The 25,451-nt window shown below is 41.4% G+C and overlaps 1 long non-coding RNA gene and 1 other non-coding gene across 2 annotated transcripts in view; both read left to right on the forward strand.

Annotated features, from left to right (window-relative positions):
* The first annotated feature begins 13,442 nt into the window (after positions 1-13,442).
* Positions 13,443-13,583, forward strand: LOC115895091. The gene has a single exon (XR_004055283.1). It is a non-coding gene; the product is annotated as a U4 spliceosomal RNA (small nuclear RNA).
* Positions 13,584-23,484: 9,901 nt separating this feature from the next.
* Positions 23,485-25,451, forward strand: part of LOC104672950 — a 102,521-nt gene continuing 100,554 nt past the window's right edge. The window contains exon 1 of the long non-coding RNA XR_749463.2: positions 23,485-23,880. This is a non-coding gene — a long non-coding RNA (uncharacterized LOC104672950). The remainder of the gene's footprint in view (positions 23,881-25,451) is intronic.

Here is a 25,451-nt window from a genome sequence, read left to right on the forward strand (position 1 = left end):
AGAATGTGCCATCCCAAAATATGCCAGATTGATATAGTAATTATTTCAAGTTGAAAACAGTTGAGAAATTGTAATTTCAGAAAGGGTGAGCTGACCTGTCTCTTCCTCCATGCAACAAGAGATACAGATTCCTCTGGGAGGGGCACCCTGCCCATACCAGGGCAAGAAAATTCTTATCACCAGAGACTTAGAATTGGAGGCTGCAGGCCAGTCGCAGTGGCTCACGCCTGTAATCCCAGCACTTTGGGAGGTCCAGGCGGGCAGATCGCCTGAGGTCAGGAGTTCGAGACCAGACTGGCCAACACGGTGAAACCCCATCTCTACTAAAAATACAAAAATTAACCCGGCATGGTGGCAGGCGCCTGTAGTCCTAGCTTCTTGGAAGGCTAACACAGGAGAATCGCTTAAACCTTGGAGGCGGATGCTACAGTAAGCGAGATCGCACCACTGCACTCCAGCCTGGGGTGTAGAGCGAGACTCCACTTCAAAAAAAAAAAAAAAAAAAGAATTGGAGGCTACAACGGACCTGAATAAACGTACTTGACGAAGTAACCCTTATCTTCCACCTGTTTCACATCCTCCATACATCTCCTAGTAATTCCTCCAGAAAATTTACTGCCCCTGGCCAGGTATTCTTTGTCCTGTCATTTCTTTTCAAATGTATCATTTTTTGTCTACAAATACAAAAGCATCTTGCTTTGGCTACTTATTCAGACTTCACGCTGTTGTGAATATCCCCATGTACATGTAGAACTAATATAATTTGTATGCTTTTCCCTTGTTAATCTGCCGGGTGTCAGTTTGGTTTCTAGATCTAAAGAAGTCACTAAGAGCAAAGTGGGGGTTGATCTCTGGCTCCCCTAAACATGCACTCTGGTATAGAGACAAATTTGATCCTGAGACCCCCACATAGATGTGAGGCTGTTCCTCTCCTTGCCATCCTAGATCACAAATCCTTCTGTATAGCTAGACATTGTTTTGAAGAGAAGCAGAGGGAAGCAGGAAGAAATGTGAAAGATTCTGCATTTGCCCAAAAGAAAATATGTTATTCAAAAGTGATCATTTATTTATTTATTTTTTGAGGCAAGGTTTCAATCACTCAGGCTGGAGTACAGTGGCACAGTCATAGCTCACTACAGCCTTGAACTCCTAGACTCAAGCAATCCTCCTACCTCAGCCTCCTGAGTAGCTGGGACTACAGGTGTGCACCACCACACTCAGCTAGTTTTTAAATTTTTTTGTAGAAATGGGGGCTTGCTGTGTTTCCCAGGCTGGTCTTGAACTCCTGGCCTCAAGCCGTTTTCCTTCCTTGGTCTCCCAAAGCACTGGGATTACATAGAGAAGTAAGCCACCACACAGGGCCAAAATAAACTATTTAAACTAAAAAAGGTTGTTGCCTGGAATTGACAAGTTTAATGTTTGGTTGGTTTTTTTCCTCTCATTAGAGCGCAAGGTGGAAACTTGCAAGGAAAAATTAGGTCCATGATAGAAATTAAAAAGTAGTATTTTCTTTGCACATTGGAATTATAACGTGGGTAAATGTGTGACCCCACTATAAACATTTTTGTAGGATTATTTTTGCACACTGTGTTTTTCCTCCTGGTGTTAATGTTTTTCTGCAATTTGCATGTGTTACCCCTTTTGAAATTAATTGTAGTCCCCATTGTATAGACCAAGGAGCCACCAAAGGCTTTGTCCAGTCTGGAAATGGCAGGTGTAAAGCATAAAGCAAGGGGCAGAAAGGGTAAGAATAGACCCAGTTCTTTGCAATCACAAGAAAGTGTCCACCCAGCCATTCTGCCCTTTTTAATTTGTTCCTTTCCTCGGATCTAAATGCACTGACAATTAGGACCATAGAAAACCATATGCATTGTGACCACCATTACTCACCGCCCTGACCATTCCCCTGGGTAACACAGAACATTTAATAGGCCTGTCCCAGCATCTGATAACAAAGGAAAAACATATGGCAGATCACGATAATGATTTTGTGTCTTTCTGTAATGATGAAAGAAAAACCTGATCCTGCATAATAATCGCTTTGTTATTCATAGAACTTAAACGGCATTTCCTCATGAATTTTAATGTGCTATCCATTTTCTCACTACTTATCCCCACAATTCTTTGTGAGCCTTTGCAGAACATTCTTCTCTTATCTCTTTCTTTCTTACAGTGATGTAATTATTCTGTCTAAACTATAAGACTTTAGGATGTCTTTTTACTGCATTGGTCACACAGGGCTGGTCTAGGTTGCCATAAATAATCTGAAAAGATCAAGCTGTGAACTTAGGATTTCTGCACTTCTGTTTCCTGTACACATGTTACTTAATTTTAAAGAGTTTACTTTTTAAAAATTATCTGGAAATCCTGTAATCATAAATTTGTGCCTTTTAAAATAAATTATAATTAATTAGTGGCACTCATGAATCTTTTGTTTACTATTCTAAAAGTTCAGGGAGCATTTGCAGTATTTTTTCTTCCTTATTCTTCTTTAGTGGGCATAATTCATATTGAAATTCAGTCCCATATTATGTGTAGACAGAGTAATCTCAAAATTACATACGACTAGACTAGATTTTTAGCTATTTAAAGACATAAACTGAGTCTTACTTATCTTTGTATTCTATGAAGTATCTATCTAGCTCAAGGACTTCTAAATAGAAGGCCCTGATAAATATTTGCTTAGAAAGTAAAAAGTATCGTTTGCAGAAAACAAATCAGTGGTTGCCAGGGGCTGAGGGTAGAAGGGGAAAATTGCTCTCAAAGAGTTACAGGGGAACTTTTTACAGTGAGAGAAATATTCTACATATTGATTGTGATGCTGATTACGGTGTGCATTTGTCAAAAATTATACACTGAAAATTGGTGAATTTAATTACATGTAAATTATATTTAATTATGTATAATTATAATTAATTTATGCCTTAATAAAGCTGATTAAGGCAAAGATTTTGTGATGACATCATTATTTCCTTATAGGAAATAACTAACAACAAATGTCATTAACAAATAACTACTGGCCGGGCGCGGTGGCTCAAGCCTGTAATCCCAGCACTTTGGGAGGCCGAGGCGGGCGGATCACAACGTCAGGAGATCGAGATCATCTTGGCTAACATGGTGAAACCCCGTCTCTACTAAAAAAAAATACAAAAAACTAGCCGGGCGAGGTGGCGGGCGCCTGTAGTCCCAGCTACTCGGAAGGCTGAGGCAGGAGAATGGCGTGAACCCGGGAGGCGGAGCTTGCAGTGAGCTGAGATCCGGCCACTGCACTCCAGCCTGAGCCACAGAGCAAGACTCTGTCTCAAAACAACAACAACAACAACAACAACAACAAATAACTACCACATTCTTTACATGAATGAATAACCTGGTTTCAGATCAACCTTAAACATTCTTTTTTTTTTTTTTTTTTTTGAGACGGAGTCTTGCTGTGTTGCCCGGGCTGGAGTGCAGTGGCCGGATCTCAGCTCACTGCAAGCTCCGCCTCCCGGGTTTACGCCATTCTCCTGTCTCAGCCTCCGGAGTAGCTGGGACTACACGCCCGGCTATTTTTTGTATTTTTAGTAGAGACGGGGTTTCACCGTGTTAGCCAGGATGGTCTCGATCTCCTGACTTCGTGATCCGCCCGTCTCGGCCTCCCAAAGTGCTGGGATTACAGGCTTGAGCCACCGCGCCCGGCCAAAAATTCTTAATATCTTGATTGAATGACCAACAATTTATTAAATATTACCATGTATCTGGTCCTGTACTAGATTATTTATTTATTTATTTTATTATTATTTTTTGAGACAGGGTCTCACTCTGTCACCCAGGCTGGAGTGCAATGGTGCCATCTCAGCTCACTGCATCCTCAACCTCCCAGGCTCAAGCATCCTCCCGCCTCAGCCTCCTGAGTAGCTGGGACTACAGGCACACATGCCCAGCTAACTTCTGTATTTTTTGTAGAGATGGAGTTTCACCATATTACCCAGGCTGGTCTCAAACCCTTTGGTTCAAGTGATCTGCCCACCTAGGCCTCCTGAAGTGCTGGGATTATAGGCATCAGCCACCACAACTGGTTCTCTTTTCTTGTACCAATAAATGCTGTCAAATGATTATTATTTCTGATTTTTACAGGAATAACAATTTTACACTTAGGCTCTCAGAGGTTAGGTAAGCTTGTCTAAGTCCAGATATTTTATTTTTTAAAAAAATCAGCTGGGCACTGTGGCTCACGCCTGTAATCCCAGCATTTTGGGAAGCCGAGGCAGGCAGATCACCTGAGGTCGGGAGTTCGAGACCAACCTAACCAACATGGAGAAACCCCATGTCTACTAAAAATACAAAATTAGCCGGGCATGGTGGTGCATGCCTGTAATCCCAACTATCTGGGAGGCCGAGGCAGGAGAATTGCCTCAACCCTGGAGGCGGAGGTTGTGGTGAGCTGAGATCACGCCATTGCTCTCTAGCCTGGGCAACAAGAGTGAAACTCTGTTTCAAAAAAAAAAAAAAAAAATCAGTGCATGCAAGAATATGGTTTCAAAGAGCCTAAACTAGCTGGATGTGGTGGCTCCGGCCTATAATCCTAGCTACTCCAGAGGCTGAAGCCGAAGGATGGCTTAAGCCCAAAACTTCAAGGCTGCAGTGAGTTATGATTCTGCTGCTGCACTCCAGTCTGGGTGACAGAGGGACACCCTGTTTCTAAAAAAAAACAATACTACAGCTACACTAAATATATATTTGTGATTAGGAATTTTGAGGAGTCAGGTGATTTTCTCCAAAACGTACCTATGGTAATAAAAATAAAAATTTTAATTCAACAAGTAAGTATTTACTTTGTGACAGGACTGTACTAGATATTTCAAGGACTATCATGCTAAAAATATGTAGCCTTTGCTTTCAAAGCGTATACCACATTAGTCAGGCACCATGGCACATGCCTGTAGTCCCAGCTACTTGGCAGGTTAAGGCAGGAGGATCCCTCGAGCCCAGGAGTTTGAGACCAGCCTGGGCAACATAGCAAGACTCTGCCTGTTAAAAAAAAAATCATATGCCAAATTAAATGGATATGAGATGTGCAAATAAATAGCAATAATACCAGACAAAGTGTAGGGCTAGAATAAGACTAGAAGCAATTTTGGGCAGGGTGCAGTGGCTCACACCTGTAATCCCAGGACTTTGGGAAGCAGAGGCAGGCAGATCTCTTTTTTTTAAGACGGAGTCTCGTTCTGTTGCCCAGGCTGGAGTGCAGTGGTGCAATCTCGGCTCACTGCAAGCTCCGCCTCCTGGGTTCATGTCATTCTCCTGCCTCAGCCTCCTGAGTAGCTGTAACTACAGGCACCCGCCACCACTCCTGGCTAAATTTTTTTTTATTTTTTATTTTTAGTAGAGATGGGGTTTCACCATGTTAGCAGAGGCAGACAGATCTCTTGAGGTCAGGAGTTGAAGACCAGCCTGGGCAACATAGACCTCGTCTCTATTAAAAAAAGAGACGCTCTGTTGCCCAGGCTGGAGTGCAGTGGCACGATCTCGGCTCACTGCAAGCTCTGCCTCCTGGGTTTATGCCATTCTCCTGCCTCAGCCTCCTGAGTAGCTGGGACTACAGGCGCCCACCATCACGCCTGGCTAATTTTTTGTATTTTCGGTAGAGACAGGGTTTCACCGTGTTAGCCAGGATGGTCTCAATCTCCTGACCTCGTGATCCCCCTGCCTCGGCCTCCCAAGGTGCTGGGATTACAGACGTGAGCCACCACGCTCAGCCTATTTTTCTTCTAATCGTTGATTACTATTTGATTATATATATATATATATATATATATATATATATATATATATATACACACACACCCTTTGTTTTGTTTTTTTCTTTTTGAGACGGAGTCTCATTCTGTCACCCAGGCTGGAGTGCAGTGGCATGATCTCAGCTCACTGCAACCTCTGCCTCCCGGGTTCCAACGGTTCTCCTGCCTCAGCCTCCCAAGCAGCTGGGATTACAGGTGCCTGCCACTGCGCCTGGATAATTTTTGTATTTTTAATAGAGATGGGGTTTTGCCATGTTGGCCAGGCTGGTCGAACTTCTGACCTCAAGGGATCTGCCCACTTTGGCCTCCCAAAGTGCTGGAATTACAGGCATGAGCCACCGTGCCTGACCAATATTAAGTATTTTTTTATTTATCGTTTGTCTCCCCACATTGTTTTTATGCTCCTTTCAGAAGGATCCATATGTCTTGTTCACTGTTGTGTCTCCAGCACTTAGATTAGTACTTGGCAGTCTGTTGAATGAATGAATTAATTTTACAAAAGGGTCTTTCTGACTACAACAACTCATCTCCAAGTATTCCAGTCTTCACTTGAAGTTCTACCAATTTTTCATTTTATGGTTATTTGACTTTTGCTACAGATTAATATCTTAACTGTATCGAAGTGGAAATATACGTTTTTGAAGCAAGGCACATGAAAGAAGATTTGAACCCTAAGACATGACTGTGGTTTCACGTAATCTTTCTGAAAGTGAATTGTTTCAGAATACTTCCCTCTTCTCTCGGCTGCAGCCTGGGTTCCCTGGAAAACAGAACCTGAAAAAATGCTCCTAGAGCTCATTTTTATTGTGAGGAGAGGGAGGAAGACGAGTACCATCCTAGAGAAGGAAGAATCAAGGCTACGGCTTCTCAAAGAAACACAACTGGCTGCCTAATCAAATGGGAACATCTCTGGAATGGCTGTATGGGTGTCAATAATCTGTTGGAGGACACAGAAGGAGAATAAATAATTCATCTCCCATGAGTCATTACCTGACTTCTCCAAGAAGCCACTGGGGAAGCCAGAGCCTGCATACATTCAGTCATGAGAAACTAGGTTCCGGAAACTGCTGCTGCAGCCCAGTTCTCACCCCCAAGAGGTTGCCTCTCCCTATTCCTTTGGTTGTAAAGCCCTGGACTCACCTACCGTCTCCTAATACTCCTCTGGCAAGGAAGAAAGCCAAGTGACTGAAATCCTGGGAGGAAGACAGAGTCAAGCAGATCAAGGAGGACATTTTTGTTTGTTTGTTTTGTTTTTTGTTTGTTTGTTTTGAGATGGAGTCTCACTCTGTCGCCCAGGCTGGATTGCAGTGGCTCTCTGTTCACTGCAATTTCCGCCTCCCGGGTTTAAACAATTCTGTCTCAGCCTCCCGAGTAGCTGGGACTACAGGCACGTGCCGCCATGCCTGGCTAATTTTTGTATTTAGTAGGGATGGGGTTTCACCATGTTGGCCAGGATGGTCTTGATCTCCTAACCTTGTGATCCAACCGCCTCCACCTCCCAAAGTGCTGGGATTACAGGCATGAGCCACTGTGCCCTGTCAAGGAGAGCGTTTATAAACACATCCCATCCCCAGAAATTATTCAGGGCAATTATTTCTAGCACCAAAGCCCAGGCACATGTGTGACATATGGATACATGTAGATTGTCTCCAAGTGCTCATTCTTCGGTGGTATTTTTAGTATAAATTCCCTAATTCTACACCTCATTTCTTCTAAGTGACTACATTCTCTTCCAAAGTAGTACGTTTATTTTTGTTTTTTAACTTTGAGAATTTTGTTCAGCAATTTGAAATGATGAAAAACCCTATGCATGGTAAAGTTATGCTTGAATATCCTTTCTTATATCGATTTGGCATCATTAATTCATTCAACCAATATTTAGTGAGCACCTACTACATTGTAGGTACTATACTAAGCACTAATACTACTACCGTGAATAAAACAGACGCACATTCCTGGATCCCTGAAGGCTACATTTTAGTGAAGGGAATCACAATAAACAATGTAAACAAAATATGTATATTATGTTGGATGATGTCTTATTTGACATAAGACATATGCGTTAGGGAAAAAATAAAGAAGGGTGATTTTCTTTTTGATTCAGTGATCTTTTGAATAGACAATCCATAAAAGCCTTCAGGGAGAGGGGAAGAAAATGTAAATGGGGCATTTGGGAATGAAGTGTTCTGTAGGATTAGAACTCTGAGTTAGGCCTGTGACCAGGGAGTAAGGAAGTAGCATGGAAGATGTAGAGCATGGTGGCAGACACAACTTTTCATAACTTTCTCCAATGAAGTAATAGGCAAGACACATGACACAGAGTAATGTCTCTGTGTGAGATACAATTGCTATTAACTCAGCTTTACTCTGCAGATTATAGGAAGTACACACTACAGAGAGCTGGATTCTATCAGTTATACAGAAGGAAAATACACATTTTTTTCTATATAACTGATGAAACCGCCTAATAACGCTAAATTACTCTTCATGCTTACAGCATGAGGTGTAAAACTCCAGAACTGGAGTGAGATACTGAGAAGCAATACTTAATTCTCCAAAATTTCCTGAAGTACGTGCTGCACCAAGTTTTATGTTCCTTCTCTACAAATACTGGAAACTGAGCTATCATTTCCAAGCAGGGCACCTGAAATGCCCTTAATCATGAGAAGAACTTGGAAAACCTATAAAGGACCCATATTGTTGGTGACCAAGAGAGCTGAGGGGAAGAATTCTCATATGGTAAATATCAGGTTGCTCTCTTAGGTGGAGATGAAGGACTTTTCAGAGAATCAGACAGCAGATGTCAGTCATTGATGACCTGTTTGATGTGAACATCTAGAAATGAGTATCTTCAAATAAGACATCATGTAAGCTGAATAGGTATTTGATCCCAGAATGGTAGAGCTGAATGGTCTTAACCAAACTAGATGATCAATTCTCATGATGCCAGGCTCAGAGTAAAGTTGGAGTCCCAGAAGCCAAAAAGTACAAATATTAAAGTTTACTCTCTTAGACCACTGTGTAGATAATTCATTTCCTAATGAAGGATCTCATTTGTTCATATATTCAAATAATCATAAGTGCTTACAAATTACCAGTGCCAGGTACTTTGCTAGGTGTTGGAAAGACAAAGGTAAGCAAAAATTGACATGTGTCTTGCCCTTACAAAGTTTAGTTATAACTATAATTCTAACAAGGGCAATGAAGGAAAACTTGAGACGGTGCTGTGGCTCATGCGTGTAATGGTAGCACTTTGGGAGGCCGAATCAGGGGAATCGCTTGACCTCAGGAATTTGAGACCAGCCTGGGCAACATAATGAGACTTCTTCTCTACAAAAAAATTTTTAAAAATCGACCAAGCATGGGGTGCATGCCCATAGTCCCAGCTACTCAGGAGGCTGAGGTGTGAGGGTTGCTGGAGCCTGGGAGATCGAGACAGCCGTGGGCCATGATTGCACCACTGAACTCCAAACTGGGCAACAGAGCAAGATCCTGTCTCAAAAAAAACAAAAGAAAAGGAAAAGAAAAAAGATTGAGAGAGAGAGAGACAGACTAAGGATTGAAGTTTTTTTTTAGAAGTCATTAGTAATTTTGATTTTTATTCAAAGATCAGTTGCAAATCTATTACAGGTTTTTAAGTAGGAGATTTGAATTTTGAAAAGATCGCTCTGGATGTTCATGGAGAGAAGATTGCAGATGGATAGGAGGGGTTCACAGACACAATTTAGGAGGCTGTTGCGGCAGTTTCAGGCAAGAGATAACGGTTGCTTTGATCAGGGAAGTAAGCCACTTACTCAGCAGAATTGCTTTGGAAGTGAACTTTATAATCAGCATTGTTCTTCAGCCTCCATCTCTTTCCCACCACTCCCCTGTCTACTTTGTGTTTGTTGTTGTTTTGTTTGTTTGTTTGTTTGTTTGAGGCTCCCAGGCTGTAGTGCAGTGGCACCATCTTGGCTCACTGCAACTTCCGCTTCCCGGGTTCAAATGGTTCTCGTGCCTCAGCCTCCTGAGTAGCTGGGACTACAGGCACATGCCACGCCCAGCTAATTTTTGTATTTTTAGTAGAGATGAGGTTTCGCCATGTTGACAGGCTGGTCTCAAACTCCTGGCCTCAAGTGATCCGCCGGCCTTGGCCTCCCAAAAATGCTGGGATTACATACGTGAGCCACCATGCCTGGTTCCCCATCTACTTTTAAAACTTGTTTACAGCCAGACACAGTGGCTCACGCTGGTAATCCCAGCACTTTGGGTGGTCGAGATGGGCGGATCACCTAAGGTCAGGAGTTCAAGACCAGCCTGATCAACATGGTGAAAACCGTCTCTACTAAAAATACAAAATTAACTAGGCATGGTGGCGTATGCCTGTAATCCCAGCTACTTGGGAGGCTGAGGCAGGAGAATCACTTGAACCTGGGAGGGGGAGGGGGAGGTTGCAGTGAGCCGAGATCGCGCCATTGAACTCCAGCCTGGGCAACAAGAGTGAAACTCCATCTCAAAAAAAAACCAACCAACCAACCAAACAAACAAAAAAGCCTGTTTACAAGGACATCCAGCCCTTACCACTGTGAGGTCACAGCCCGCAAAACACAGATTACTAAAGGTTTTTAAATGTCTTTGTCTCCATTTTGTATTGATTCCAATAGATGCTCTCTACAAGCATCCACACATTCTATGAGGTCATTTCAGGCTAATGTGTGTTCCTTGAACAGTACTTTATTGCTCTAAATAAAAAAATTGAAAGAACATAACATATTTTGTAAAAACTTACATGGAAGGTGTTGCCCTCTTTTCTGAGAAACTCTTTAAGGAAAAATCCTGCTTTCTATTCAGTCATATAAACCACCTGCTTACTATGGACACTGTACAGCTGTACGAACTGAGGCTGCAATGGTAAAAAATAAAAATAAATGAAAAATTTAAAAAACAGCCCTTGCTCTCACAGACCTTATATTCCAGAATGGGAGGAAATTATAATAAAATACATTAAGCACTATAGGATATGAAGTATAGGAGACTAAGGAGACAGGATAACTAAATTCAATATGCTATCCAAGATTAGATCCTAGAACAGAAAAGGGACATTAGCGAAAAAAATTAGTGAAAGCTGAATAAAGTCTGTAGTTAATAGTATCATAACTGTGTTCATAACTTAGTTTTGATCATGGTGCGATGGTTATGTAACATGTTAACATTAGGGAAGCTGGATGAGGGGTACATGGGAGCTCTGTGTACCATCTTTGTAGCTCTTCTTTAAATCAAAAATCATTTCAAAATTAAATATGTAGTAGAAGAAGGAGAAGGGGAAGAAGAAAGAACAAGAAGAAGGAGAAAGAAGGAAGAGGAGGAGGAGGAAGAAGAAGAAGAATAGGAGGAGGAAGAGGAAGAAGAAGAAAGGGAAGAGGAAGAAGAAAAAAGAAAGAATAAGAAAAAGAGAAAGAGGAGGAGGAGGAGGAAGTGGAGGAGGAAGAGGAGGAGGAGGAAGAAGAAGAAGAGGAGGAGAAGGAGGAAGAAGAAGAAGAAGGGAAGAAATAATAATAATAATACAGGATGATTTGGGAGCTCCTAGCAGGGCACTCAACCTAATCTGGGGGTGGGGAAGGCTTTCTGGGGAAGGGATGCTTAAGCTAAGACCTGAAGGACAAATAGGAATTAACTAGACAAGAGATACTGAAAAAGACATCCAGAAATAGTATGTAGAATGTTTACAGTGCCAGAAGCAAGAGAAAGCATGACAAATTATAGATATTAAATAAAATTAAGTATGGTTAGAGCTTAGAATAGGGTGGGAATTGGGAAGGAGAGGAGTGATAGAAGATAAACCCAGAGTGGTAGGACACCAGGTGCCTTAAAAATCATGTTGAGAAATTTAGAGTCTAAGGACAATTTCAAGAAGAAATAAAAATGACTAATAAATATGTATATTTTAAAACCTTCTTTACTGGTAGTCAAATAAATGGAAATTAAAATAATTGGATAATATTTTAACTTACTCAATTCCCAAATATTTTAAAATTATAGTATTCTTTGCCTCCAAGAGTATGAAAAGAGAATTTCTTACATTCTGCTGATAATATTAATATTTCTGGAATGCTATTTGGCAATTTAAATACAAATTTCCAATAACAATGTTCATATCCCTTTATCCCTTCAGTTTTGTGTCTGGGATGTTGTTTTAAGGAAATAGCCAGAAATATATATATATATATATATAATATATATATATATATTTTTTTGTTGTTGTTGAGCTGTATCTTTATTTATTTATTTATTTATTTTTTAATTATACTTTAAGTTCTAGGGTACATGTGCATAACGTGCAGGTTTGTTACATATGTATACTTGTGCCATGTTGGTGTGCTGCACCCATCAACTTGTCAGCACCCATCAATTCATCATTTATATCAGGTATAACTCCCCAATGCAATCCCTCCCTCCTCCCCCTCCCCCCTCCCCATGATAGGCCCCAGTGCGTGATGTTCCCCTTCCCGAGTCCAAGTGATCTCATTGTTCAGTTCCCACCTATGAGTGAGAACATGCGGTGTTTGGTTTTCTGTTCTTGTGATAGTTTGCTAAGAATGATGGTTTCCAGCTGCATCCATGTCCCTACAAAGGACGCAAACTCATCCTTTTTTATGGCTGCATAGTATTCCATGGTGTATATGTGCCACATTTTCTTAATCCAGTCTGTCACAGATGGACATTTGGGTTGATTCCAAGTCTTTGCTATTGTGAATAGTGCCGCAATAAACATACGTGTGCATGTGTCTTTGTAGTAGAATAATTTATAATCCTTTGGGTATATACCCAGTACTGGGATGGCTGGGTCATATGGTACATCTAGTTCTAGATCCTTGAGGAATTGCCATACTGTTTTCCATAATGGTTGAACTAGTTTACAATCCCACCAACAGTGTAAAAGTGTTCCTATTTCTCCACATCCTCTCCAACACCTGTTGTTTCCTGACTTCTTAATGATTGCCATTCTAACTGGTGTGAGATGGTATCTCATTGTGGTTTTGATTTGCATTTCTCTGATGGCGAGTGACGATGAGCATTTTTTCATGTGTCTGTTGGCCGTATGAATATCTTCTTTTGAGAAATGTCTGTTCATATCCTTTCCCCACTTTTTGATGGGGTTGTTTGTTTTTTTCTCGTATATTTGTTTGAGTTCTTTGTAGATTCTGGATATTAGCCCTTTGTCAGATGAGTAGGTTGCAAAAATTTTCTCCCATTCTGTAGGTTGCCTGTTCACTCTGATGGTAGTTTCTTTTGCTGTGCAAAAGCTCTTTAGTTTAATTAGATCCCATTTGTCAATTTTTGCTTTTGCTGCCGTTGCTTTTGGTGTTTTAGACATGAAGTCCTTGCCCATGCCTATGTCCTGAATGGTACTACCTAGATTTTCTTCTAGGGTTTTTATGGTATTAGGTCTAACATTTAAGTCTCTAATCCATCTTGAATTAATCTTCGTATAAGGGGTAAGGAAAGGATCCAGAAATATATTTTTAATTAATGTAAAAACATGTTTCTCATCATTATTTATAACAGTACAAAATTTAAAACAAAATTTAAAAAATTTTAAATTTAAAACAAAATAGGGACATAGTTAAATAAATGGTTATGTTTCCATATGATGAAATAGTATGTATTAAAAATAACATTTACAGTTTTGTGCAGTGGCAGTATTGTAGCCAATGAGGTTTATCTGAGGTGCTATTATTGCTAATTGAAAACTTCTCCCAATACCCCACCATAATGACTTGAAATATAGTTGGCATTGGCAATTTTTGACAGTCTCTATGGAGACTGAACATAAAAAAGAAAAAAAGACAGTAAATATAATGTACATATTATATATAATATATATCTTACATGTATATGTTACGTATATATATAATTAGTGTGTGTGTGTGCATCATCTGTAGACAGAACTGGCTGTGTAATTTGCAGGGCCCAGTGCAAAATGAAAATGCAGTTCAAAATTATTAAGAATTTTAAGAAGGCAACAACAGAACCTCAAATCAAGTGTAGAACCCTTCTGAATAGGGGCCCTGTGTGACTTCACAGGTTGTACACTCTTGTAACTGTCCCTGTCCCTAGAAAAAAAGATGAAAGGAAATATCCCAAAATGTCAATAGGGATTATCTGTGGTTTGGGGATTACTGATGATTTTTATTTCATGAATTTAAACATTTTTTTCACAATAGACATCTTTTACAATCAGAAAAAAAAAAAAAAACAGTCTGTATCTTTTTTTCAAAAAAGTCCCAAGTTACACTAAAAGCAGCACTACAGTGAATTACATTATATTTTGCTTTTAGGCTCTTTTAAATATCCCTTTTGGGCCACTGCGAATAACAAATTCTATTTTTAAAGTTTCTATAATGTGTTTTTAAGTCACTGTGGAGAATAGAGCAGGATATAAAAATGAAATAAGTTCTTTGCTAAGTTTAAAAAAAAGCAAGCACAAGTTGAACTACAAATAACACATTTCCATCTATTTTTGTCCCATATAGAATTAGCTATTTGGTTGGACATTGAACATTTGCTTGAATGTTGTAATGCTGAAAATTCCTTCTCTAGCCTCCTTAGACCTATATTCATATAATTGGCAGCCCACACTGGCAAAAAGAAGGCCTGCACCTGCAAGAGGCCTATTGCATCCTCATCCAATGAAGGATTTAGCAATTTTTTTTATTTTAATTTTTATTTATTTGTTTTTGAAATGAGGTCTCACTCTTTCACCTAGGCTGGAGTGCGGTGGCATGATCTTGGCTCACTGTGACCTCCGCCTCCTGGGCTCAAGCGATTCTCCCACCTCAGCCTCCTGAGTAGCTCGAACTACAGGCGCCCACCACCATGCCGGGCTAATTTTTGTATGTTTTTGTAGAGATGGGGTTTCACCATGTTGCCCAGGCTGTTTTTTTAATGAAGAAAGGTTGCATCTGGAAGGCAATAAAAGACCCCTTAAATGAGAGCATTAAGTGACTTAAAAAATCATACAGATGGGCCGAGCACAGTGGCTCATGCCTGTAATCTCAGCACTTTGGGAGGCCAAGGTGGGCAGATCACTTGAGGTCAGGAGTTCAAGACCAGCCTGGCCAACATGGCAAAACCCCGTCTCCACTAAAAATACAAAAATTAGCCGGGCATGGTAGCGGGCGCCTGTAATCCCAGATACTAGGGAGGCTGAGGCAGGAGAATTGCTTGAACCCAGGGGGCAGAGGTTGTAGTGAGCCGAGATTGTGCCGCTGCATTCCTGCCTGGGCCTGGGCAACCAAGCAAGACTCCATCTAAAAAAAAAAAAAAAAAAAAAAAAAAAAATTGTACAGATGGTATCTGCAATGTGAGAAAGAAAAGAAATTTTTTATCTGAGAAATGCAAGCTCCGCTTTAAATTATCAGGCCCAGAGCACTGAAATGTGACAAGAGTCACGCTTCACTCCCCCTTGAAAAAGGTAATCACTTCATGAAGCTACTTGTTATTTGGGCTCTAGATTTACTGACCCCAAGTAGCTATAAATTAACCTAACAATGCCATACACTGGACACCATAACTCATACTCTATAGTTCGGCAATGTATATTGCCAATCATTAATCAATATTATTTCTGTACACCAATGAAAATTCCTCACAAACAACTTTTGTCATCACCCCATCTCCTGATTCATTATTTTTTCTTTAAAAGCGTAAGCCTCTCCTTTGTTCTCTGGAGCACTTCCCAAGGTGACTAGGAAGTATTTCCAGGCTGCAGTCCTCAACCTTGGCCCAAATAAACTCTCTATATTAATTTTGCCTCAGTTTCTTTCTTTAGGTAGACAAATGCATTCTTTTAGAAGTTACATAGAGAAGCCTTAACAAGTTGAGTTGCTAATGACATAACTAGCAAGTTTGGCACAAATGAAAGCCAAGACAAATCATTTAATACTTTTAGTGCCCCCAAAGGACAATCTGCCTAGTTACACAGGATTGTCCCTGCAGACCTCTTGAGTACAGGCTTCATATTTTGGTGTGTATATATACACACACACACATACACACACACACGCTTATAAATATATATATTTATAAGTTATAAACATAAAACAAAACTATATATACATCATTTTGTTTTGTTTTTTTGAGACAGGGTCTTGCTCTGTCACCGTAGCTGGAGTGCAGTGGCACAACCCAGGTTCACTGTAGCTTCGACTAACTGGGCCCAGGTGATCTTCCCACCTCAGCCTCCCAAGTAGCTGGGACTACAGGCACACACCACCATGCCTGCCTATTTTGTATTAATTTATTTTTTTGGAGAGACGGGATTTTGCCATGTTGCCCAGGCTGGTCTTGAACTCCTGGGCTCAAGTGCTTCACCCACCTCGGCCTCCCAAAGTGCTGGGATTAGAGGGGTAAGCCACCACGCCCAGTCTTGTTGGTATAGTTTGTATTGTTTTGCACTAAATGCACTACTGTTTTACGTACTCAATTAATCCGCCGCCCCACTTTGTGTAATCTTAAACAGAAGGAATATGAAAAAGAGAAAGAAAAATGATTATTTGTCATCCCTTCCTCTTTCCCATATTCTATTAATTGTGTATCCTAAAGAAAAACTTTTCTTTAGAGTATTTACTGAGGAAGTAGAGATGCAAACTGAAGAACCCAGAAGGGGGTCACTTGTTTCACTTCAGAAAAGGAAAGAGACCTACAGGGGAAGATAATGGGGAAAAAGAGGAGAGGGAGAGGAAGTATGAGGGTCAAAGACAGGGAGGGAGGCTCAACAGATTTGAGAGAAAGAAGACAGAGGCCGGGAATGGTGGCTCACACCTGTAATCCCAGCACTTTCAGAGGTTAAGGTGGGCAGATCACTTAAGTTCAGGAGTTCGAGACTGGCCTGGGCAACATGATGAAACCCCGTCTGTACAACAAATACAAATTTAGCTGAGCATGGTGGTGCGCATCTGTGCTCCCACCTACTCAGGAGGCTGAGGTAGGAGGATCATTTGAGCCCAGGAGGCAGGGATTGCAGAGAGCTAAGATCATACCACTGCACTCCAGCCTGGGTGACAAAACGAGATACCATCTGAAAAAAAAAAAAAAAAAAGAAAGAGAGATTGAGAGAGAGAGAAAGGTGTGTGGCTCTCTCTCTCTAGGGAGAGAGAAATGCTTCAGGTAAGAATTGTTTGTTTGTTTTGAGACAGAGTTTCAGTCTTGTTGCCGAGGCTGGAGTGCAGTGGCGTGACCTCGGCTCACTGCAACCTCCACCTCCAAGGTTCAAGCCATTCTCCTGCCTCAACCTCCCAAGTAGCTGGGATTACAGGCATGCGCCACCATGCCCAGCTAATTTTTTGTATTTTTAGTAGAGACGGGGTTTCTCCATGTTGGTCAGGCTGGTCTCAAACTCCCAACCTCAGGTGATCCGCCTGCCATGACCTCCCAAAGTGCTGGCGTTACAGGTGTGAGCCACCACGCCTTGCCTCAGGTAAGAATTTAAAAGGTGCTGCTAGTGGTGTATTTCATAACTTCCTCTTCTGTCTCCCTTGAAACCTTCAATAAAAACATTCATTACTCTCCAGTGTTTTTGTAGTGGAATTTGCATTGTTTGGATGAGATGACATTTGAGAGTGGCCTTCCTAGGGAATCACAGAGTGCCGAGGAGGCTCAGGTATGTTCACATTACAGATCAGAGAGGGGAAAGGAAGGACTCCATTCTTTCATGTTTATTTGTCACAGACAAAGAGGAGATGCACACTCATTTGTGTTTAAATTCATCTAGTCTGCAAATGTGCACACATTTAAATTTAATTCATTCACTTATTACTCATCAGCTTAACAAATATCACTACAGCTCCCATTGTTTGCCAGGTACTGTGCTAAGTTGTTCCTAGGGATAAACACCAAGTAATACAAACCTGCTCGTTGTCTTATTGTAGCTTATAGTTTAACACTATATAGTCTAGTGTGAGGACAAGACCCAAAAGAAGTTATGAATAAATATAGTGTGTAAAGACACTGTAATGTATGTTGTTGTTGCTGTTATTTTTAAAAAAGCAAAACTGGCCAGGTGCGGTGGCTCATACCTGTAATCGCAGCATTTTGGGAGGCCAAGGCAGGTGGATCACCAAAGGTCAGGAGCCTGACCAACATGGTGAAACCCCGTCTCTACTAAAAATACAAAATTTAGCCAGGCATGGTGGTGGGCGCCTGTAATCCCAGCTACTTAGGAGGCTGAGGCAGGAGAATCACATGAACCCAGGAGGCGGAGGTTGCAGTGAGCTGAGACCGCGCCATTGCACTCCAGCCTGGGCAACAAGAATAAAAACTCTGTCTCTAGGCCGGGCACGATAGCTCACGCCTGTAATCCCAGCACTTTGGGAGGCCGAGGAGGGCGGATCACAAGGTTAGGAGATTGAGACCATCCTGGCTAACACAGTGAAACCCTGTCTCTACTAAAAATACAAAAAATTAGCCAGGTGTGGTGGCGGGTGTCTGTAGTTCCAGCTACTCGGGAGGCTGAGGCAGGAGAATGGCCTGAATCCAGGAGGCAGAGCTTGCAGTGAGCCGAGATCACATCATTGCACTCCAGCCTGGGCAACAGAGTGAGACTCAGTCTCAAAAAAAAAAAAAAAAAAAAAAAAAATTAAACTCTGTCTCAAAAGTAAATAAATAAGTAAATAAAAATTAAAAAGTAAAAAAGCAAAACTTTTTCAGGCAATTTAGTTATAAGCAAATTACAATGTTTTATTACAATCTGACTGCAAGAAAAAGGCCTCTAGCAGACCAATCCAAAGATTCACTCTTGGCAGAAATATTTTATAGGAAAACAGAAAGGTTAATCACTTTCAGATTAGATACAAAAGAATGTTTGTTTAAGGTCACTCTACCCGGTTAAATGGCCGGGTGATTGGTTTTCCCAGAACATGTCGTAATTTAAAGTTCAGAAAAATTCCTTAAGTATTTTATCAGGAATGCAATTCTCTCCCCAGAAGGAGCTTGTGAATTGTATTCCAAAAAATATTCCATCCCAGTCCAGGTTTGGCACAATTTTTCTCCTATTGAATATTTTAAAATATATTTTTACAAGATGGTTCAATGTACTTCTTCAACTTAATTTTTAGCAGCAAATATGTTTCATTTTCTTATGTCAGTCCATATTTAAAACATAGTAATTGTTCCTTTCAGTTGTGAAACAAACAAAGGGTTGAGATGGAGAATCCAAACGGAAGCCCTGGTTTAAATAGAACGGACTGGGAAGACCTCTCTGAAGGGGTAAGTTTGAGTTGCGGAAGTCATATTTAAGTCGAGGTCTAAAGGGAGACAAAGAAGCTACTCAAGTGAGATGATAAGGAAACATATTTCACAGGGAAACAGCTTATACAGAGGCCCTTAGGAAAGAAAAGTGACTTTGAAGATGGTGTTACCTAAGGAAACCAACACAGAAGGTTGAAATTGATGTGGACAGTTCAGAGATGGGTTCTGATTGGTCCATTCTGATGGGTTTTCTCTTCAAACCAACCCTTCCAGGTACAGTACTAAGAGTAGTACGGGAAGAATTAGGATGAGGTGCTATTAGCAGAGGAAAGGGGATCAGAACCCAAGAAATGGGGAGGGGGAGGGAGTGACTCTCCTTAATATTTCCATATCCACAGACAAAAAGGAGACTTTTAGAAATAGACTCCCAGGGGGTCCGCAGTGCACTATCCTTGCCTGCTCCTCCTTCAGGGAAAGATGAGTGACTTTCCTGATTGGTGACATCAGGACAAGCCATTAGAAGCAGGAACCAGGAGCCGGGCATTGAAAAGGGGACTTGCTGTCTCACATATATGCTTGCTATGCTCTCTCTTCTGCAGGGCTAGGGTTTATTAAACAGATCTTGATCCTATGCACCACTGGCTTAAGGAGTGTCTTCCTGGCAGAGCCAACTCTTTCTAAAGATAGATTGGAAAGCCTGGATGTGAATAGAATCAGTGAAAGCCCTACTTCAGCTTTGGGCTTAAGCCACATTGCTTCAACACAAGTTATAAGGAAACTCTCCCCAGATCTGCTTTCAGAGGGGTGGGATAGAGCTTGAAGGGAAAGAAAAAGAAGAGCTTAGCCCTCAGATCCCTAACATGTGGATTTTGGTTAGATATGTGAATTTCTTTCTTTCTTTTTTTTTTGAAGCTGGAGTCTCGCTGTGTCGCCCAGGCTGGAGTTCAGTGGAGAGATCTTGGATCACTGCAACCTCCGCCTCCCAGGTTCAAACAGTTCTCCTGTCTCAGCCTCCCGAGTAGCTCGGACTACAGGTGCACCCCACCACACCTGGCTAATTTTTGTATTTTAAGTAGAGGCCAGGTTACACCATATTGGTCAGGTTGGTCTCGAACTACTGACCTCAGGTGATCCACCCACCTAGGCCCCCCAAAGTGCTGGGATTACGGACATGAGCCACTGTGCCTGGCCAGATATGTGAATTTCTTGAAATACGGGGCTATATTAGTTGGGACTCTTCATTATAAGGACAAAAATTCAACTCAAAGTAGCTTAAGCAAAGCAAAAAAAAAAAAAAAAAAAGTAGTTTACTGGCTCACATACTGGGAAGGACAGGGTTGTGTGTGTCATTACGACTTTCTGCCTCTTCTTTGTCATCTCTACTTGACTTCGTTCCCTGATTTCTTGGTGCCTTCAAGCTTTCTTCAGGGTGACTTCAAAGGTCAGGGAAGATAGCTCCAGTATAGCCTAAGTACCACAGCTTTTCTCTCCAAACATGTACACATCAAATCCTAGGGAAAGTCTATGGATAAAATGGGTAAGAGTTAGTTCCCACATAGTAAGGGGCACTCAATTATCAAAATAAGGGGAGGAAAAGAGCTGGACACTGTGGCTCATGCCTGTGATCCCAGCACTTTGGGAGGCCAAGACAGGCGGATCATTTGAGGCCAGAAGTTCAAGACTAGCCTGGACAACATGGTGAAACCCCGTCTCTACTAAAAACACAAAAATAAGCCAAGCGTGTGGTGTGTGCCTGTAATCCCAGCTACTTGAGAGGCTGAGGCACAAGAATCACTTGAACCCAGGAGGCAGAGGTTGCAGTGAGCTGAGATCATGCCACTGGACTCCAGCCTGTGTGACAGAGTGAGATTCTGTATTTTAAAAAAAAGGTGGTGATGGGGGTGGGGTGGGGAGGAGAAAACAGATGTTGAAGAGACAAAAATGACCAAATTTGTAATAATAAAGGAAGTTAAGGATAAATTGTCTTATGAGAGCAGCACAAAAGAAGTGTAAAAGTTACATGCTTTACTTTCCCAGCACCCAGTTAAAATACTCTTCCTAAAGAGTAATTTTTTTCATGAAATGAAACTCAGGTTATTGAGAAACTGCAGCAGGATGAGAAATAATCTTGCTTTCCTTAGAGGTGTAGAGAGGAGCAAGAACTGGAAGAGTTCCTCCACCAAGGTAAAATAGGCATGGAAAGGGACAGCGATGGGCACAGGTGTCGGGGAGGGTATATCAACCTTGGGGAGGTACAGCAAGAGACATTAGGTAACAATCCAAGAAAAGTCAGTACCCATAGCCTGGGCAACATGGAGAAACCCTGTCTCTACAAAAAATACAAAAACTAGCCAGGTGTGGTGGTACAAGCCTGTGGTCCCAGCTACTCAGGAGGCTGAGGTGGGAGGATCTCCTGAACCCAGGTAGGTCAAAGCTGCAGTGAACCGAGATCGAGTCATTGCACTGCTGCCTGGGCAACAGAGTGTGACTCTGGCACAAAAAAAGAAAAAAGAAAAAAAAAAGCCAGTCTCAGTGGCTCACACCTGTAATCCCACCACTTGGGAGGCCAAGGTGGATGGATCACCTGAGGTCAGGAGTTCAAGACAAGTCTGGCCAATGTGGTGATACCCCGTCTCTACTAAAAATACAAAAATTAGCTGGTTGTGGTGACACATGCCCATAATCCCACCTATCAGGAGGCTGAGGCAGGAGAATCGCTTGAACCCGGGAGGCAGAGGTTGCAGTGAGCTGAGATCGCACCACTGAACTCCAGCCTGGGTGACAGAGCAAGACACCATCTCAAAAAAAAAAAAGAAAGAAAGAAAGGAAGGAAGGAAGAAAAATCAGTACCTGTCATCTCAATACAAAGAAGATGGAATGTCTCAGATGGTAGATGTTAAGTGTTTCCCTGCATAGATCTCCAAATGTGGAAAGTTATCTGTCAGATATTTAGGCTGAAGTTGTGGAGCACACCTTCTGTCCCTAGGTATGATAAGAATAGAGACTGGTAAGAACAAGGCAGGCCTCCGGGTCTAGAGAAAGTGTGGTTCTCAGTAGGTTTCTAAGTCAGGGATCCAGGCACAGGGAACAGACAGGGATGTAGTTACAAAAACTGGTTACCAGAAGGCCTGGTCTTGGAGACAAGTAGGAAGTCCAGTTATTGCAGCATGTCAGAGCTAGTCTAGCAATGAGTATGACTGTGTGTGCCAAATCTCTGGATGACGGACCTGAGTGCCCTCCTGGGGCTGAGATTTGTTTTAGGGGCTGGAATGTTGGTATCTGTTGGGAGACGAAGGATATAGAAGTAGGGAGTTAGACAGGTTCTGATAGACACAAGGAAAGATTTTACTCTGCAAGTTGAATAGCGTGTATTTTGATCAGATCAATTCTGAAGCTATAAAGTACAATAAACGAGATGTTTTAAAAATAAGAGGCTGGGCGTGATGGCTCACACCTGTAATCCCAGCACTTTGGGAGGCTGAGGCGGGTGAATCACTTGAGCCCTGAAGTTCAAGACCAGCCTAGGCAACATGGCAAAACCCCGTATCTACTGAAAATACAAAAATTAGGCAGGCATGGTGGTGCATGCTTGTAGTCCCAGCTGCTCTGGAGGCTGAAGTGGAAGGATTGCTTAAGCCTGGGAGGTCAAGGCTGCGGTGGGCTGTGATCATGCCACTGCACTCCAGCCTGGTCAACAGAGTGAGATCCTGTCTCAAAAAAAAAAAAAAAGGGGGAAGAATCCACATCTAATTTGAAACACCCAGAGCTGTGGGAGTATCATGACCAGAGCACAAGAGGTACAATATTGGGGCAAATTTAGATAAGGATAATTTGTATTATTGCTTTGTATTCATCTCTAAGATGTGCCTCTCACTGTGAAGTTCCATGGATAAAGATTTGGCTTCAGTTTCTGTCTGGAAACCTGGCACCATTTACTTACAAATTAAAAATACAAGTGAATCATTTACATATCTCCTAGAAACCAAAGAGTTTGTATGTTATACCTCAAGTAATTTGGATAATGCTGTGGGTTGCGTTTTTTTTCTTTTTTAAATTCTAATTAAGCCATCCATCATTTCAAGGTGATAATTTTCTCAAGTATGCTCTTCTTAAAACGATTGCATTTTATTTAGTATCTTACAGCGTGAGGAATTTTGACTCCTAGGGAAAATCTCATGGAAGTGATCATCTGTTATTTTGAGGGGAGATGATGGGGAGGAGTCTTTTCTGATCCTCTTCTTTTGAAAGTTATCACCCTCCCACTCTATGGGATTTAGGTGGGTCTGTCAGATACATGGGTTTAAATCCAGAACCTGCTTGATTCCCAACTTCTGTATCCTTTCTCTCCCCACAGATACCAACCATCTGGCCCTAAAACAAATCTCATCAGTTTATGAACCAGGCAGCCCAATCAGAGTGCCTAATTCTCCCTACCACACAATTGGTCAAGGAAGAAGCAAGTGACATAATCTAAATTCTTTCCAAAGATGGATGCAAATGCTAGGAAAGCAAGAGTTGAATTGCTAGCCATGAGGAAAACGTAAGCCTGAGCTGTTTGCTGGTCATCTTTGCTTCCATATGGAGACAGCCTGCCTGGAAATGAAGCCACACAGAGAAAACAGAAGAGCAGTGAAGAGAAAGGTAAAAGGAGAGATCCCATGACATGATTTGTACTCTTAGATCCAGTTATGCCTGAAGCAGGACCCACCCCTTGGACTTCCCATTTCCAGGAGCCTATGCATTCTCTGTTGCTAAAACTAGATTGAGTTGAGTTTCTATCACTTACAGTTGATAGAAAATATCAACAATCCAGCCACATGGAGCCTCATGGCAGTACCACTAACCCTGGTCACCACGCGAATACTGACCAGAGGTAAGCATTATTAGCTTCTGCTTTGTTGGAGGAACATTTGAGAGTCTATTTTGTGTTATGTAATTTTACTTTTTGCCTCCAATGTCTACTTGTTGCAATTGCATGCAGTGAAGGAACACAAAATAGACTGAATAATAAACAGATTTCATTTTAACTTAGCACCAAGGAGTTAATATCAAGCCACAAAACTTTAGACGTTAACTTGCTTTGCTAACCTTTCTTGATGACAATATTTTGAAAGAATTTAGTTCACATATGTGCTTGCAAATAAGGTGTAATCTTGCAAGATACTCAAGATTGCTCTGTCATTGGTCATGGATGAAAAAGATTTCTCTGTATCATTGGGCATTTGAAAGAATGTATAAAAAGTACAGGATGTCTCCTTACTGGTATATAATGTTTCCAACTTTGCTGTTGTAGAGTTCAAAGCCAATCTGACTCTTGATCCTTAAATACGTGTTTTTTCTCCTCTTCAGAAGCTTTGAAGATCCCTTTGTCTCTGATGTTCTGAAGTTTCACAGTTGTGTGTGTTGGCATGAGTCTTTCCCCATTCTTGTTCTGAGTGGATCCTTACACTCCGGGAATTGATTTCTTGCAGAACTATTTATTGATGGCCTATTGTGTGTCTGGTTCTATTCTACGCAATGATCAAACATACAACATCCTTGCCATGGAGGATTTCACATTATAGGCAGATATTGGACAATCTGCCGTGATCCAATAGCTTCCTTATTTTTTTTTCTCTTCAATTTCCAACTTCTTGTCTTTTTTTTCTTCTTTCTAAAGAGTCTTCAACTTCATCTTCCAATTCCTTTATTAAAGTTTTTGCTCCTGCTATGTGTTCAATTTCCAAGGGCTCTGTATTATTTCATAAGTGTGTATCTTCTCTTATCTCTCTGAAGACGTCTTTAACAGTTTTATTATTTATTTATTTTACTTCTTGCATTATCTCAATACCTCTACATTTTGTTGTCCTGTTCATTTATTTTGGTCTCTGTTTTTTAATGATAAGAACTTTCTTTCTCACCTATTTGTATTTAGGGGGCTACAGAACTGAGAATGTACTGACAGCTCTGTTGAGAGTATGGGATTTGTGAACTGGGCTTCATTAGTAAGGTGACTGGACAAAACTTAAATTTCACTGAGGTTTTCCTCCCTCCATATTGTCTTATCTATAGTTAGTTGCCAGTGTTTACACATGATGTTCTAGCCTCAAGGTGGATTTACTCTAAAATTTATTTTACTCAAGCTTGACACAGAATGTTTTAAATGTTTGTTTGTTTGTTTGTTTTTTGAGACTGAGTATCTGTCCTCCAGGCTGGAGTGTAGTGGCACCATCTTGGCTCACTGCAACCTCCGCCTCCCGGATTCAAGCAATTCCCTTGCCTCAGCCTCCCAAACAGCTGGAATTACAGGCACTCGCCACCATGCCTGGCTAAATTTTTTTGTATTTTCAGTAGAGACGGAGTTTTGCCATGTTGGCCAGGCTGCACTTGAACTCCTGACCTCAGGTGATCTGCCCACCTTGGCCTCCCAAAGTGCTGGGACTGCAGAAGTGAGCCACCATGCCC

This window comes from Rhinopithecus roxellana, chromosome 19 (assembly GCF_007565055.1).
Source record: "Rhinopithecus roxellana isolate Shanxi Qingling chromosome 19, ASM756505v1, whole genome shotgun sequence".
In the NCBI taxonomy this organism is placed as follows: Eukaryota; Metazoa; Chordata; class Mammalia; order Primates; family Cercopithecidae; genus Rhinopithecus; species Rhinopithecus roxellana.